The sequence below is a fragment of the Fopius arisanus genome, unplaced genomic scaffold (genome assembly GCF_000806365.1).
Source record: "Fopius arisanus strain USDA-PBARC FA_bdor unplaced genomic scaffold, ASM80636v1 scaffold00027, whole genome shotgun sequence".
Classification (NCBI taxonomy): Eukaryota; Metazoa; Arthropoda; class Insecta; order Hymenoptera; family Braconidae; genus Fopius; species Fopius arisanus.
Genome location: NW_011887766.1, coordinates 53,581 through 67,683, shown reverse-complemented (window position 1 = coordinate 67,683; position 14,103 = coordinate 53,581).

The window sequence follows — 14,103 nt, the reverse complement described above, 5'->3', positions numbered from 1 at the left end:
TTACTACCAGTCACACTAACCAGTGGCAAGTTCACTTCAAGGATTGTAATTAGCCGCAGTGGGATCACCAGCTCGTTGGAGCGCGAAACATTTCGCGTGTTGCACAATCACGTTTTAATGTGCGCGCGATTAAGCCACGTAATTCGGCTTACCCCTCTCCTTTCCTCTCCACCTCACCCCCTGAGTACGTTAATCATGGTAAAGTCAACTGGCATGTATGCAGTACTTGAGGCAGAGTAACACGGATTTTCCACCCATGATTAATTGATTCTAGAATGTCCTCCGGTGTTTTAAAATACCCGGGTTTTTTTTACTCCCCTCTGAATTTACATTTCCTGCACGTGAGGGAGAAAAGTTTAAATAATGAAAAAAAAAGAGCTCTAATTGTGCGGTCTGCAGTCAGTGACCCAGCTGAGAGTCGTTGACAACAAGAGGAGTAAAAAAAAAAAATAGAGGGAGAGTAAATGACAGAATCGAGGAAAGATACGCCCTGGATTCAGTCCTCGACGTTTTCGTCCCAAATTGTTCGTACCAAAGATTTAATTGAGGCAATTAACTTGGGTGGGGGATACACAGACGGAGGAACTGGCGACTGACGTGGTGAAGAGGGATAAACGTCGGTGAAATTGTATTGGTTATACCGACGAGTGGAAACAAGAACTGGGGGATACCAGAAAAAAAACATGGGGATGGGGAGAGTTTTTTTCGAGAGCATCGCTGTGCTCTAGGACTCTTGAAGAGTGTAAAAAATTGAGAGGATCTTCAAATGCGTCATGCCGAAGGGAGACTGGTCAAGGGGTGTAAAACGTGCGTCGCATGATGACCCTCGAAGGATTATTCGAAAATCTTATTTCGTATGTCAAATATGGGGTATCAACGCCCTTCATTTAATGTGACAATTGGGAATGAGGGATGTATGGTGGAGGTGTTTCCTTTTTTAAATTTAAAGTCACATGATTAGATCCTTTTGTTTTTCTTTCTGATTGATATTATAATTACGATACTGATTGAAGATCCATGGGGCACATGACTTTTCAGAATCTATGGAGATATCCAGCGTATTCCACCCGCTGGAAAAATACGATGCAATAAATATCCTGGTTGCCATGAGCAGCCTAAAAACATTTCGGTGAATTTTTTACGATACTAAAGATGTAGAAGTATATAAAGATTGTAAAAGTGTCAGCTGTACGATTTTTCAGGCGATTGTTTGATATAGATAAGGTGCATTTGATCAGTGTTTCTCGGGGGTAATAAAATTGTTTGAACTCATGAAAACGTCACAGTGAAAAACCCAAGAAATTTTTCACCCGCTTCTTTTAGTTCGTTCATTTACCATTACTACCCTCCTCTCCAGTCCACACACAGGCTCTTCTCCTCGGTGAAGCTGATGAAGCTCCGTGAAGCTGCATTTATCTAAATCTCAATAATCAAAAATGGAGGGGCACTTGAATATATTCTGCAGAAAAATTCCAAGGCCAGTACTGGAAAACTCCCAAGACTTCTAGTCACATTGAAAAAAAAATCAGAATTTAGATGTTATGGGGAATTGTTAGAGAATTAACAGACAGGTTATAGAGATTATTACTGAATTTTCATAAATGTTGATGTGTAAATTTCACATGAGTAAAATTCACTTGTTATCCCATAGAATTTGGGCTGGAATTTTTCCGTATAGCTGAGAGTTTTGGTGAACATTTTCCCGAGTTGATACTAGAATTTTTCTCAAGAATGTCTCATGGTGTAGGGAATAGGCAGCACAGAGGGTGGATTTTGGTGATATGGAAGTTGGTTGACGATAAATTGGCTTTTATACTGCGTGAACTCGATAGCTGTTGAACACTGCGTCCCAAACAGTTGCGTCTGGTGTGCACTCAGAGCTTATATATACCAGGAAAAGTAGGGTTGTACGTTCAGTTGGGTTATATACACAGTGAAATATGATTGGTACGTTGATATAAACCGACGAGTTGTACTTTACTGCACACTAAACTCCCAAGACGAAAGGCGCCCATGAAAATATAACATTTAAAGGGATTTTTATCACTGATTTCACTTGGTTGTACCCTCGTTTACTGATAAGTTATATCCCAGAGTTTATGTCCAATACTAATCACTTTAGACTCCCCCACGTCGTACTCGGTTTGAGTTAGGTGCTTGTCTCCCGACTATCCGTTATGAATAATATCCACGCGGGATACCTGAGTATTTGATGGTTCCTTTATGGGTAACAAATTCTACATTCGATGATAAATGAACTGTCAACGACAAACATTCTGCTCCTGTCATTTCAACTATCCGAGATAAAACAATATCCGCTCAATTCAACAATGTTCCAATAATCACGAGCACAACTCTTTGATCTTCATAAAATGTCTTTCGTAAAACAGACCGTATAAGAAAGGATGACAGAATTTTCTTGATGGATCCAGAAGACTTCATCTTCATGTTAGATTATCAATTCTCTACTTTAGAGCAAGAATACATTTTCGTCACTGGGCCCGAAAACCGCGATTTAACCGAACGGAGTGAAAAATTTTGTATGTTATGCGATGATAAGAATATTATCTTTCGCATGTGATATAAACGCACATTCGTCAGATAATATTTTTTTCGTCTGATGGCATAATGTATTATTTCCAGACATATGATGATAGTTTTTGAATAACTGCCTGTTGGAATGATGAAATATTTTCATTCCGTGGATAAAAATAATTGCTCGGATAATTCAAGAATAAAAATCGTGACTATAAAATGTGAAAAATATCTTAACCAAATGGAGGAGAAAGATTGCCGATAAAATTGAAAGTTACGAACTAATATTCATGGCTGTTTCATCCATACCAGAATCTTACGCGATACTGCATAATATGAAAAAGAAAAGAGCTATAAAAACCAGAGGAAACTGTAAGTTACGGTAAGAAGCGTTGACGGGGTTGAAAGTTTTAAAAATTCATGCGATCCTCGAGCCAGTGGCACACTTTATGGATTTTACATTCCTCTATTTTTTCCAGTACAACCGTGCAGCAATGTAATGCGGACGACCAAGGCAGTGTTACACAGCCACATCTTCCGATGTTCTCCATAAAATAAGAAATACCGAAGTTCAAGTTTGAATTAAGCTGCGCAGTGTCGGTGTAATCGTATCTCCACTAAAATGCCTCAATGACTTTTTCGTGTTGACGTGCACTGAGAAAAACAATTACTTTTGCGCGCCATATTTGCTAGTCAATGAAAAAGAAGTGGTGCAGTAATGGTAGAAGTACTGGAGAGCGATAGAACATTGATATAATGTTCTCCCGTTGTGGTGGAAAAGTTTACCGATCGCGGGTCGCAGAGTTTTAGGAGCTAATCCGATGTTGAATGACACTTTTGAAAATCTGTTACTACCAGCTTTTGGATTATTACAGGGTCACGAGACGCCGCCATTGATTTACATGGAAGAATCCGCTGCACTCGTAATCGTATAGGTAATGTAATTTAGTGCAACGGGAGTCATATAAATTTTAATCCCACGAAGGAAAAATTCCCATTATTTCAATTATTTCTCAAGTTAATCTACCCCATTCTCATTTTTCCGTTATTAATGATGCTGATTAAAAAATGGATATTTTTAATTTCTAATTTTCATTGATGATTGTATTGTTATAGTAGATTCAAAGTTGATCACTTAATGTTTAATAAATGTTCTCTCATAAGAACAGTTTTTGATTCGTCGATTTAATTACGTCGGATTATTTCTGATCCGATCTTTTAAATCTCCGCGCTACTATAATTATTCGAATAATTTTCCTTACGTAAAAGTCAGAAAAGTGAATGGATGGTGCGTGGCATTTCTCTTTTAATCTGAATTCCTATAAAAAATGGCCGTGACATAATGTAGAAGAGTAGTTTTTTGTTCTCAGCCGACGGTGATTGTTCCAGCTCCAAAAGACGAGTAAAAATGACCCCAAGGAGACCTGAAATATGTTGAGCATACACAAAAATTCACCCGCTGTTACACCGGAGGAGAATCGCGAACATTGGAGCAAAAAGCCAGGAGCATTCCTAAGGGTCGGTGAGCAGTTGGAAAAGGAAAAGGACATTAATTCCTGCGCTTTACTCAGTTCTTATTACAATCTCAGTGAGAGAAAAGTGGTGGGTGTTTGTGAAACAGCTGCCCCCTTTGCTCTCCAGAAAATATGATACTATTTGTCGTCTGTTGCGCGAGTTATTTGCCTACTCCTCATGGCGTCCACGCGGCGAAAAAGTGGGAAAAATAAAAGGGTGGGGAAACAAAAGTGGGAAAACGAGAATGGGAAAAGTGAGTGTAAGGACGCGGGGAAAATAATGTTTGGGTTTATAAATTGCACCAAGGTGCACCGCCATGCCAACGATCTCATTCGTTACACCCCCTTGTAACTCCCACTCGTTCTCTCCTTAACCCTTCGAGGTATAAAATGGTTTTGTTACGTTTCGTTTCTCCCCTCACAATCTCACTTTTTTTTTTTCACCTCCAGTCTACCTCATTTCCGAGGTCTCTTCACTCAGCTGTCGTTTCAATCCTGTCAAGCCCCTGAGAATGGGGTAAATTTTATTCTCCACAACTCGCCGAATTCCAAACGCTAAAACTCCACTCCTCCAGTTACATGATTTAACGAGCATACATTAATATAATAAAACTTTAATGAATATTTCAACACATATATTCTGAAAATGCGAGTAAATAAAAAAGGAAAAAATCCAAACCAAACCATAGGATTGACGGTTTGTTTTTTCTTTTCAACTTATTAAAACCAGGGATTTTAATATTTACAATTAAATTCTACAATTTCTGCAATTGAATTATTTTGGTTTTTGGTTAATTATTTATCGTTATGGGAGTGATGAAAGTGGACGAGGTGGCAATAGAGTTTATCGAGACAATTCAACGATCCGTATAAAATATCAGCCATGTGCCGGTACGCTATTTGCCCGTATAGAATAAGCAAGCAAGAAAACTTCAGAGCCCCGGCTTTATGACAAGCCACTGCGCTCCTGTGAGTTTGAAAAATTGCCCACGAAATGGCACAGCGTTCTTCGCATAAACCGCTACCGTTGCCACGCTACCTTTCTCGTGATAAACAATGTTCGCCTTCGTTTTTTTCCATCCTCACCCCATACCCTTTTCTCTGTTGGCACTTTCTTTCCCCTCAATCCCCACCCTCTAACACGCATGAAGTACTGCGTCGGTGGACTCCTATGCACCTTCACAATAAATGACCGAGTCGACGTACAGGATGCCAACTGAATTATTACAATTTCTTTTTTGCAATTTGAGACTTTGCTCAAGTTAATTAAGGCGGGCAGTACGAATCTCAGAGTCACTCCGAACATTTTGCTAATTTAACAACCAAATTACTCAATTACTTGATGACACGAATGCAATCAAATTATTTCATTTTAGCATTTTATCCGATTGTCAAAAATATTACTGAACTTGATATTTTTCCACTATTTTTTCAGAATTTTTTTTTTTGCAGTGGGAAAACAATTATGTAATTTCATCAATAATTGCATTCCACTTTAACGGTTGAAGAGGAAGCTAGTATTTTGTCCCCTGGTGGCTAATGTTCTTCAATTTTTCCCAGGCATATACTCACAATACCCCCGGAAGATTGGAATCTATAGGTAATTATGAAAGTGGTTGGAATAATAGGCTTGAAGTTAAAGTACAGTTCAAAGGATATCGCGGATTCAAGGGTCTCTTAAATTCCATCAACATCCGCATGGAGTTTCGATTTCAATCGAGGGAATGTAATGGCTAGACTGAATTTCCTATATTTCGTAAACGTTTTATCACCGGCTTTTTCAAGCTTTTCAGCTTTCCGATTGCCTTTTTCCCTACGACAATATTGCTCCGAATGCATACTCTCGTTTGAGGTAAATGGACAACACACACATCCCACACATTTATCTCGAATTTTACGACACTGACAAGTCTCAGACTAGGGTCGTGTGAATGGAGCTGCGTAAAAAGCCCTCACTAACAAAAACACCACCGCAAAAATGTCTGTGACCGATGGCTAAATCCCGGGCATTTAACATGGTGATGAAGGAAAAATAAAAAAAATAATGGGAGGGAGAGGGAAAAAGAAAAAAAGTATTGGCGAAATGTGTAGTTTATCTCGGGTTGAAAACTGCGGAGAGGGAGATTCAGTAACCAGTTGCAAAAAAAGCCTTTTGCACGATTTAGCCATTAAATATTGCACAGGATTGTGAAGCCAGAGCCATCGCTTCAATGGCTTGGGCTTGGGTTAACGCTCAATAAATTTTCCTTCTCTCATTATACATACAATGAATTTTATCGGTTTTTCTGAAAATACACCGGAACTTTTTTTTCCCGCATCATTCAGTTGGTTTTCTTCGGGCCGGGTTGTATTCACGATTGGATAATGCAACAACTCAGGTGACCGGCGATAAATGTTACCTGGGTAGATAAAATTCATAATACATCCCCATTGACCTCGGATGTATATTATCTCAATTAGTGTCTTATTACGTCCGCTGATATTAGCACCGCTCATACACTCGGCGGGATCACTCTGTCGGAGCATTTTCTTTGGCAATTTTTTTTATCGTTAATATACCTCTTTTCGTGCACTGTCAAACATTTTTGCCCGCAATTTTCTGTACACTTTATGAGAATTATTATCGTGTGCAGTTCAAGGGAAATTTTAAGGAATTGTGCGACTGAATTTTTCGTTTTATGGAAAAATAAATCAATGGTAACAATTCAAGCTGAAATATGACATGAAAATAAATAGAAATTGAGAACATTTTTGATTGTGAAAGAGTAAAATATGAAAATGAATCGTTGAAATGAAATTCATGAATCTTATTTTTTATCAATATTCCATAGTATGTTATTGTAAAAACTGGATTAATGACACAAAGCGAGTATCAATCCTCCAATTGCAATTCCAGATGGGAAAGTGGAATGTTTCCCGTTGAAAGGCTCATTGAACAGTAAAATCAGCATGAGTATAATTACCATTTTTATTAAAATCCCACAATAGAGCGAAAAAGAATGAAACTAAAAATACGTGGAAAATCCTGAAAAGTTGATTATAATTTTTCATAATTACGCGTGAAGAGTTTTGACCAATCTAAAACCTTTATTACTATACACAATTCCTACTTCTGTATTGTAAATGTAATCTGTATTGTAAAACTCTCGAAATATTGTTATATGTTTTTTTATGTTTGCAATGCTAAGTGGAATCCAATTTTTCAAACCATCATCCGTCACGATGAAATTGCCGTAGATTAAATACTTCCAGTAGTCGAGAAGTGAAAAAAAAATTGGCAGGTTGATGGTTATGGTAAAAATTGTAACATTAAATTTTATATTGAAATGAAATATTCTGGAAAATTGATATTTGAAAAATGATCCGCAAGTGCACCTCACGGATTTCGTTTTGTTGCGCGTAAAAATATTGAACACGAACGTGATTATCGGATTTCAATATTCAAAGTATCGCTCATATTGCACCCGAAACATGTCCCAAATATTTTCACAACATCCCGTAATAATGACGTGATATCATGCTTTAGTATTAAAATTATAAAACAGATATTGTGTACACGAGGAAAACATCACGAACAACAAAAGCTCAGTCTGTATCGTCACAATTCACCGATCCTTCCGTTTGCCCGAGTAAATTAATTACTACCGTCTGTTTACAAATAGTTTCTCTATAGTTACTAACGCAAAAGTTTTCTATTGACAGCGAACAACTCAGCAGTATATTAATCGTTTATACACCATTGAAGGTATTACAATTTCTGTTTATTTTATTCCCTCAATAGTACCATGACAATCTCCAACTACCATTCCATTATTGAAGACAAGAAATTACAGAATTAAACAGTTCAATTACGAGAATCAATCTTCAATGGAACTGCATGCAAAAAATTGCTTATGCAAAAAAAGGAGAAAGGAGCATGACATCTCTCACAAAAAAACACGGAAAAAATAAAAACCCAATGACAATAAACCGACGAGCAAAAAAATTTTCATTTTCAGATCAATTAGAATATATCTTTCAATTAATAGTGATCAGTATACGCTACCCGGAAATTGAATAAAAATCCCTTAATATCCCATAGTGGTGTTCTATCAGCCTGTTCTATCATCCCAGCGATCGATGGATCGTAAGCTAGGCTCTGTCCCCCTTTGATTAATTTGTAACACCCAAGCCATAGAAAAATAAAAATATATCTCGTATCCTCTCCTATTCTAAAAAGGACAAACATCGAGACTATCGATATCTCGAAAGTCTTTCACGCTTATTCCTCATTGGTTCAGACGTCTGAGGCGGCTAATTTGAATTTTGAACTCATTTAAATTAACGATTTTTCATCGCGATTTTTATAATTACAGCGCGCTGTATTGCGCGTTCGTTCGCGTAATAGAATAAATATGAAGAATGTCAGCAAGAATATAAATTCGTTTGATCGATCCATAGTCTCTGACAAGGGCTGGTCTCTCTGGTTGTAACGTGTGTGCACACGCCAGGGCGAGGAAGCCCCGGGGTCGGCTCCGTGTTCGTAACCATCGTGAGGACCACAGCGGGGTGTCCATGCTTTCTTCGATATTAATAACTCGGCTTGACCACCGCCGGCTATATGTACCTCGAAAGAGAATAATAATCGCCATCGTAATACGTTTCAGTCGGACGAGTCCATGCCATCCCCCTTTCCCCTATTTTTCTCTCTCAAATCTTTTCATCACCTATTGCTCTCAAAATACTGAATTCCACCTGACAATCACACACCTCCTCCCCCAACGCTCTAATTTTAAATTCCCAATTATTTGAAAACAAAAAAATTCTTTATTAAATTCATTATTAAATAGATACCAGTGTTGATTGACTCTTACTTGACTCTTCGCCAAGAAAATTGACAGCTATACGGTGAGAAATATTTAGTAAAAATTACGGAACTTTCAGTTCATTTACCGATTACGGAGTCGATTCGAAAAATTTAAGTGACGGTATCGTAATTTTTCATCGATAATTCAGATAAAAATTACGGAACACCGCATAAAAATTTCGTGACTTTAGATAAAAATTACGTGACAGTTCCGTAAAATTTTCAACAACCACAATTCGCTCAATAATTACGGAATATCCACGTAATTTTTATTGAATATTTCTGTCTGTGTATGGTCAAGAGTGAACTCAATGTTTTCGACTTCATTTTGCCCGGAATTCAATTCCTCATCGGACAAAAAAAAATGGATTGTTCACATCTTAGAGCCCGAAGGTATAGTAATGTGGGGAAACCAAAAAATACGCGAAAACAGACATTGAGGAAAGGTGCGACTATAACGAGAACGAATGTAACGGGATTTTACTGCATTCTATTTTATCCGAATATAAAACACATTTTATTACTGGCGTATATGTGCCTTTTAAATTTCAAATTGGAAAAAGACATCGAATTTCAATCCGCAGATGAAAGAGAGTAATCGAATTTTTCAGCGAGTAGATGACATCTCGATATACGCGAATACGAAGATAGAAAACATACATTTATTTACAAAACCTGGAAAATAAGTGAGAATAGAGTGCACGTCTGTATATCACGAATAGACGCACCAAATTCTTGTCGTTCATTGCAGCCAACTTCAATAACTGCTATTGTAACATGTAGTTTCAATATTTTTATTTACATTTCGCTATTATTTACGCAATTCGTTACTAGTGTTCCCCGACCACGAACCGAAAAAAAAAAGAGAGGATTGGTTTTTTTGAGGAAGGGGGCATGAAAAACCCAATCATAAACCCAATGAAACATGCAACAAATAAAAATCCACTCACCCCCGGACGAATGGTAAATCGATATGGAGGAGACGTAAATAAATTGAACAATGGAATACAAACACGGGGAGTGGAAAAAAAAACAACATAATACCAAACAAAACGAACGCATTCAATATGAATCATTGGTTGATCGTAAGGGCACACTGCACGGTCAGGTTTAATGACCCGTTGTAATAGCCACACCATGACTGCCTCTTAGTGCTTGACTGGATCATTCCTTTTTTTACCTTCCTCGTCGGCTCACGAGTCTCGCACTCTTGAACTCATGATAATTCGTTCGAACGACGTGTCGGGTAATAAAATGAATTATCCCACATGGAAGAGGGCAAGAGCTGATGGCAAAGAGTTGAAAATGGAAGGGCAGGGGGTAAAATTGGAGGTTTAGCTGGACTGAGGCACTAGCTTGCAACTGGCAATGCCAGTATATAACGCTCAGGAGGCACCGACTTCACCAATTGCCCCCTTTTGTTATGTATTTATGTGCATATTCGCCTATTTGTCGAGAAATTCCAGCGTCGTGTCGTAGCCTCTAGGCCGACTCACGACTTCGATACGATGCCGAGGGCCTTCCCTCGGTCGTGTGCCACGTATATGCACGTATATATTACATATACACGTGCCTCTGTCGTGAGTATCGACCTCGGAACCCGCTGATGGGGGGTACCCAGGGGGTCCGACTTTATTCCAGTCCACCCTCACGTGACTCGGCCACTATTCGGACGATCGCCAATCATTTTTAATCAAGTCCTATAAATTCAATCGACTAAATGATTCTTTATACTTGTGTGCACTATTTCTCGCGTATATCCAAAAAAAAATCACCCTCCATATATATATATATTGAAATACCGAATTATTTGAATATCTACTCGAATACCGAACTGCGTATTTAGATTGTGAAAAAGTGTGATTGGATGAAACATATAGTTTTATTCGGTGGATTGTAATTATTCACAACTAACCAACTATTTACTATTATATTATTATATTATTATATTATTCAAACCAATTTCTTAAAATGCGGCGAAACAGAATACTTGCACCCATTTGTTTTGTGACTTGGAGGAAGTACCCAATTTGCACGGTCTTGATGAGGTTTTTACTGCCGAGGTACTTTTGGTAGTAGTACCCTTGAAAAATAATTTTTTTTTAGTGTAAATTTTCATGAGTACTCTTGACAAAATTCATCGGAAATTTAACGTGAGAACTCAGAAATTATTAGAGGCTTGAGAAATACACCCTCAATTTGTTTTTGAGGTTTAATTTGCACAAGATATTTTTATACTGGGACCTCAATACACGGCACTCAGACACGCATTTCCTGGTGGGCGGTCAGTCCTTCCAGATTTATTGATTACAAATTGCACGGCGATCAGTCGGTTAATGATACCGCCACGTCGACTCTAGATGTATTTATGAATCTCCAAAGTATAGGTCTATATTATTTTTTTATATTTTTTATTTTTAATAATTTGTTTTCGCTTCGTGGTAAATTTTTCCTCGCCCCTTGGACCCCCTGCCCCATCAATTAAAATAAAGGACAGACATCGTTATAATTTTTTACCTCAATGCAACATTCAGTAACAGAAAATATTGATTCACATTGGAGAGGAGCATGTAGCATTCTTTACTAATAAATTTCTCTCGGTTCATGGTGAATTTTCTTTATCTCACCTTTCACCGCTGACCCCTGAGAAACACACGATGCTGGACGCGTTTTGCACCGGCCATTAGGTTGAACTACGTGACTGCGCTGTATTTTTTTTTAATACGTCCACCGGGAACTAATGCAGAATGTGTCCAAATCGTGCTTGGATAGAAGATAAAAGTACACGCGTGAGCGAAAAACAACGAGCAAACCGTGCCACAAATAGTAGAAATAGAATGAAATAAAACACATACATGGTTCAAATTTTTTAAATTTCCAGTAACGATTGCATTTTCGATACCATGGGATTGCTATTTGAGAGAATAAGCGAATTCCGCTATTTTTCCTATTTCCTTTTACGACTGACTAATGAGAATTCAATAAAAGTACAGTAGAATCCATACATAGCGCTTGAAGCGCCATCACACATGGAGGATACTGGGGTAATACTGACACCCACTAAAAATTATTTCATCTTTAAATTTGAATTTTTTTCTATATTTAAACAAACATATGTAGACGAATTGAATTCCGGGCGAAATAAAGCCGAAGAATTAATTTCTCGCGTACTCGAATTTGCTGTGAAAACATTCAGTGCCGTCTTGACCATGACAGAGATCAATTACAATTCGAGCTGCCAAAGTTCTTTCTGTGAGAGTCAATTAACACTGTCTATTAAATTAAAATAAATATATATAATAATATATAATAATAAAGTTGTACATAGCGTGTCTACCTTACAGCTAAATCTCTATAAATATGTCATTAAAAAAAGCAAGTTTTTTAACTTGAAATTTTGACAGCAGTTTTCTATCTCATAAATAAATTGGCAAACATAAAACGTTAGTGAGAATAAAGAGGACGTAAATTGCATACCGACCGCATTGATATCACTCCCTGGAAATAGGGAAACAGGAAGTCGCGTCTCCTTTCGTCTTGTGAATGTCAACAGTAACATCTCCCCCCGAATATACCAGACGAAGTGGATAATACCATTTGGCTCCCCTGCTCTCACACCGAGAGACACGTGGGAAGTGGAGAACAGCTAGAGCTCTAGGAAATACCGAAGAATGAGAGGATGCGCTTTGCTGGGGAAATAAAAAAAACTATGAACCAGCAAAACCGAAGAGCCCCAGACGAAAAGAAAAAACATGAAATAAAGGGGTTAAAACATAGACGAAAAGGGCTGCTAGGTGCAGGTTTACAGGGCCAGACTACAGCTTAACAGCGGCATCACCAAGCCAATTGCCGGAAATCGGCGGCTCCTGAGTTGACATCAAAGTATCTGAAATTACTAATAAAAGAGTCGTATAAAAGTAAATTGAGAGGATGCTGAAGGGGAAGAAGAGCAAAGCACGAGAGAAGAGTTATTTCAATTTACCCCTGCGGCTTCAAAACAAAAAAATGACCAGCAGACGCGGCATAACAGGACAACTCCTAATTTCATTCATGCGTCAGTAGTAGTTGACGTTAGACCATTCGTGAGAAAATATCTATCTCCAGTCATTTGCAGAGAGAAACTGCTGAAACATGAATAAGTGAAAAAGATTGGAAATTATGTACTAACGAATGTTGGGGATGGTGGTGAACAGTCGAAAGAGAGAATTGCCAACCTGGTGAAACACTGACATTGCGGTTAACAGGTTCTACGCACTAACTAGAGCGCAAGCCGGGTGGCCAGTGGCTATTGTACAGCCATGACACCACCTCTACACAAGCCACCGGATTAAGCCACAACTCTATACTCTCTGGTATCAACTGATTTCTCTCTTCATGATTGTATCAACCAGCATGTGCTCTCTTCTCCTGGCAGACTGTGTCCACGCCTTCTTCACCCCACGTCCTTCGGGGCCCTTCTCACCATTCTCAACTTATCCTGCCCTCATTCTTCCTACTGTCCTCATGCTGAAAAAGGTAACAGGTGCTCGACATGAATAGTAGTGTTGCGAGAGGGACAATGAAATAGCGGGAGGTGAAGTGAGATCGAAGCTAGTGGGAATTGAGACCACGCGAATTGCACGGCAAACCCATTGGGACAATGCTGATTTATTACCAAGACGTAAGCATCGTCTACGATACCTACATTGTTGAGACAATGGTGCGAAATCACAGTGATCTGTCGCTTAAGATCTCTCATTCATTGTGAAGAGTTCCATTGTCATATATATTACTTACAATACATCATTTTCACATGATCATTAATCGAATTATATCAAATATTTACGGGATTACCGTAAATGCCAATGCTATTGGCTACGGTTCACTCGTATCCATTATTCAGGGCCTAATGAATATCATTATTCATTGACCACAACGCATTGTCACTCATTTTTGTTATTCTTTACGTTTGCGCTCAAACGAATATGCAGGCAATTAACAATGATAAAACGTGCAATTAATATTAATATTAATATCACGTTTGCATTTGGGCTTGAAGTACCAATGGAATTAATGAATGGGATTTATACTGGTGAATCTACGTGAAGTTGAAAATCCGTCTGAGTGATGTGTACATATCAAACATTTGAACAAAAGAATATACATAAATGAAGAGGGAACGCTAGAACCTGGCATCCATTGTTGGATGTAAACAATAAAAAAAGTGGC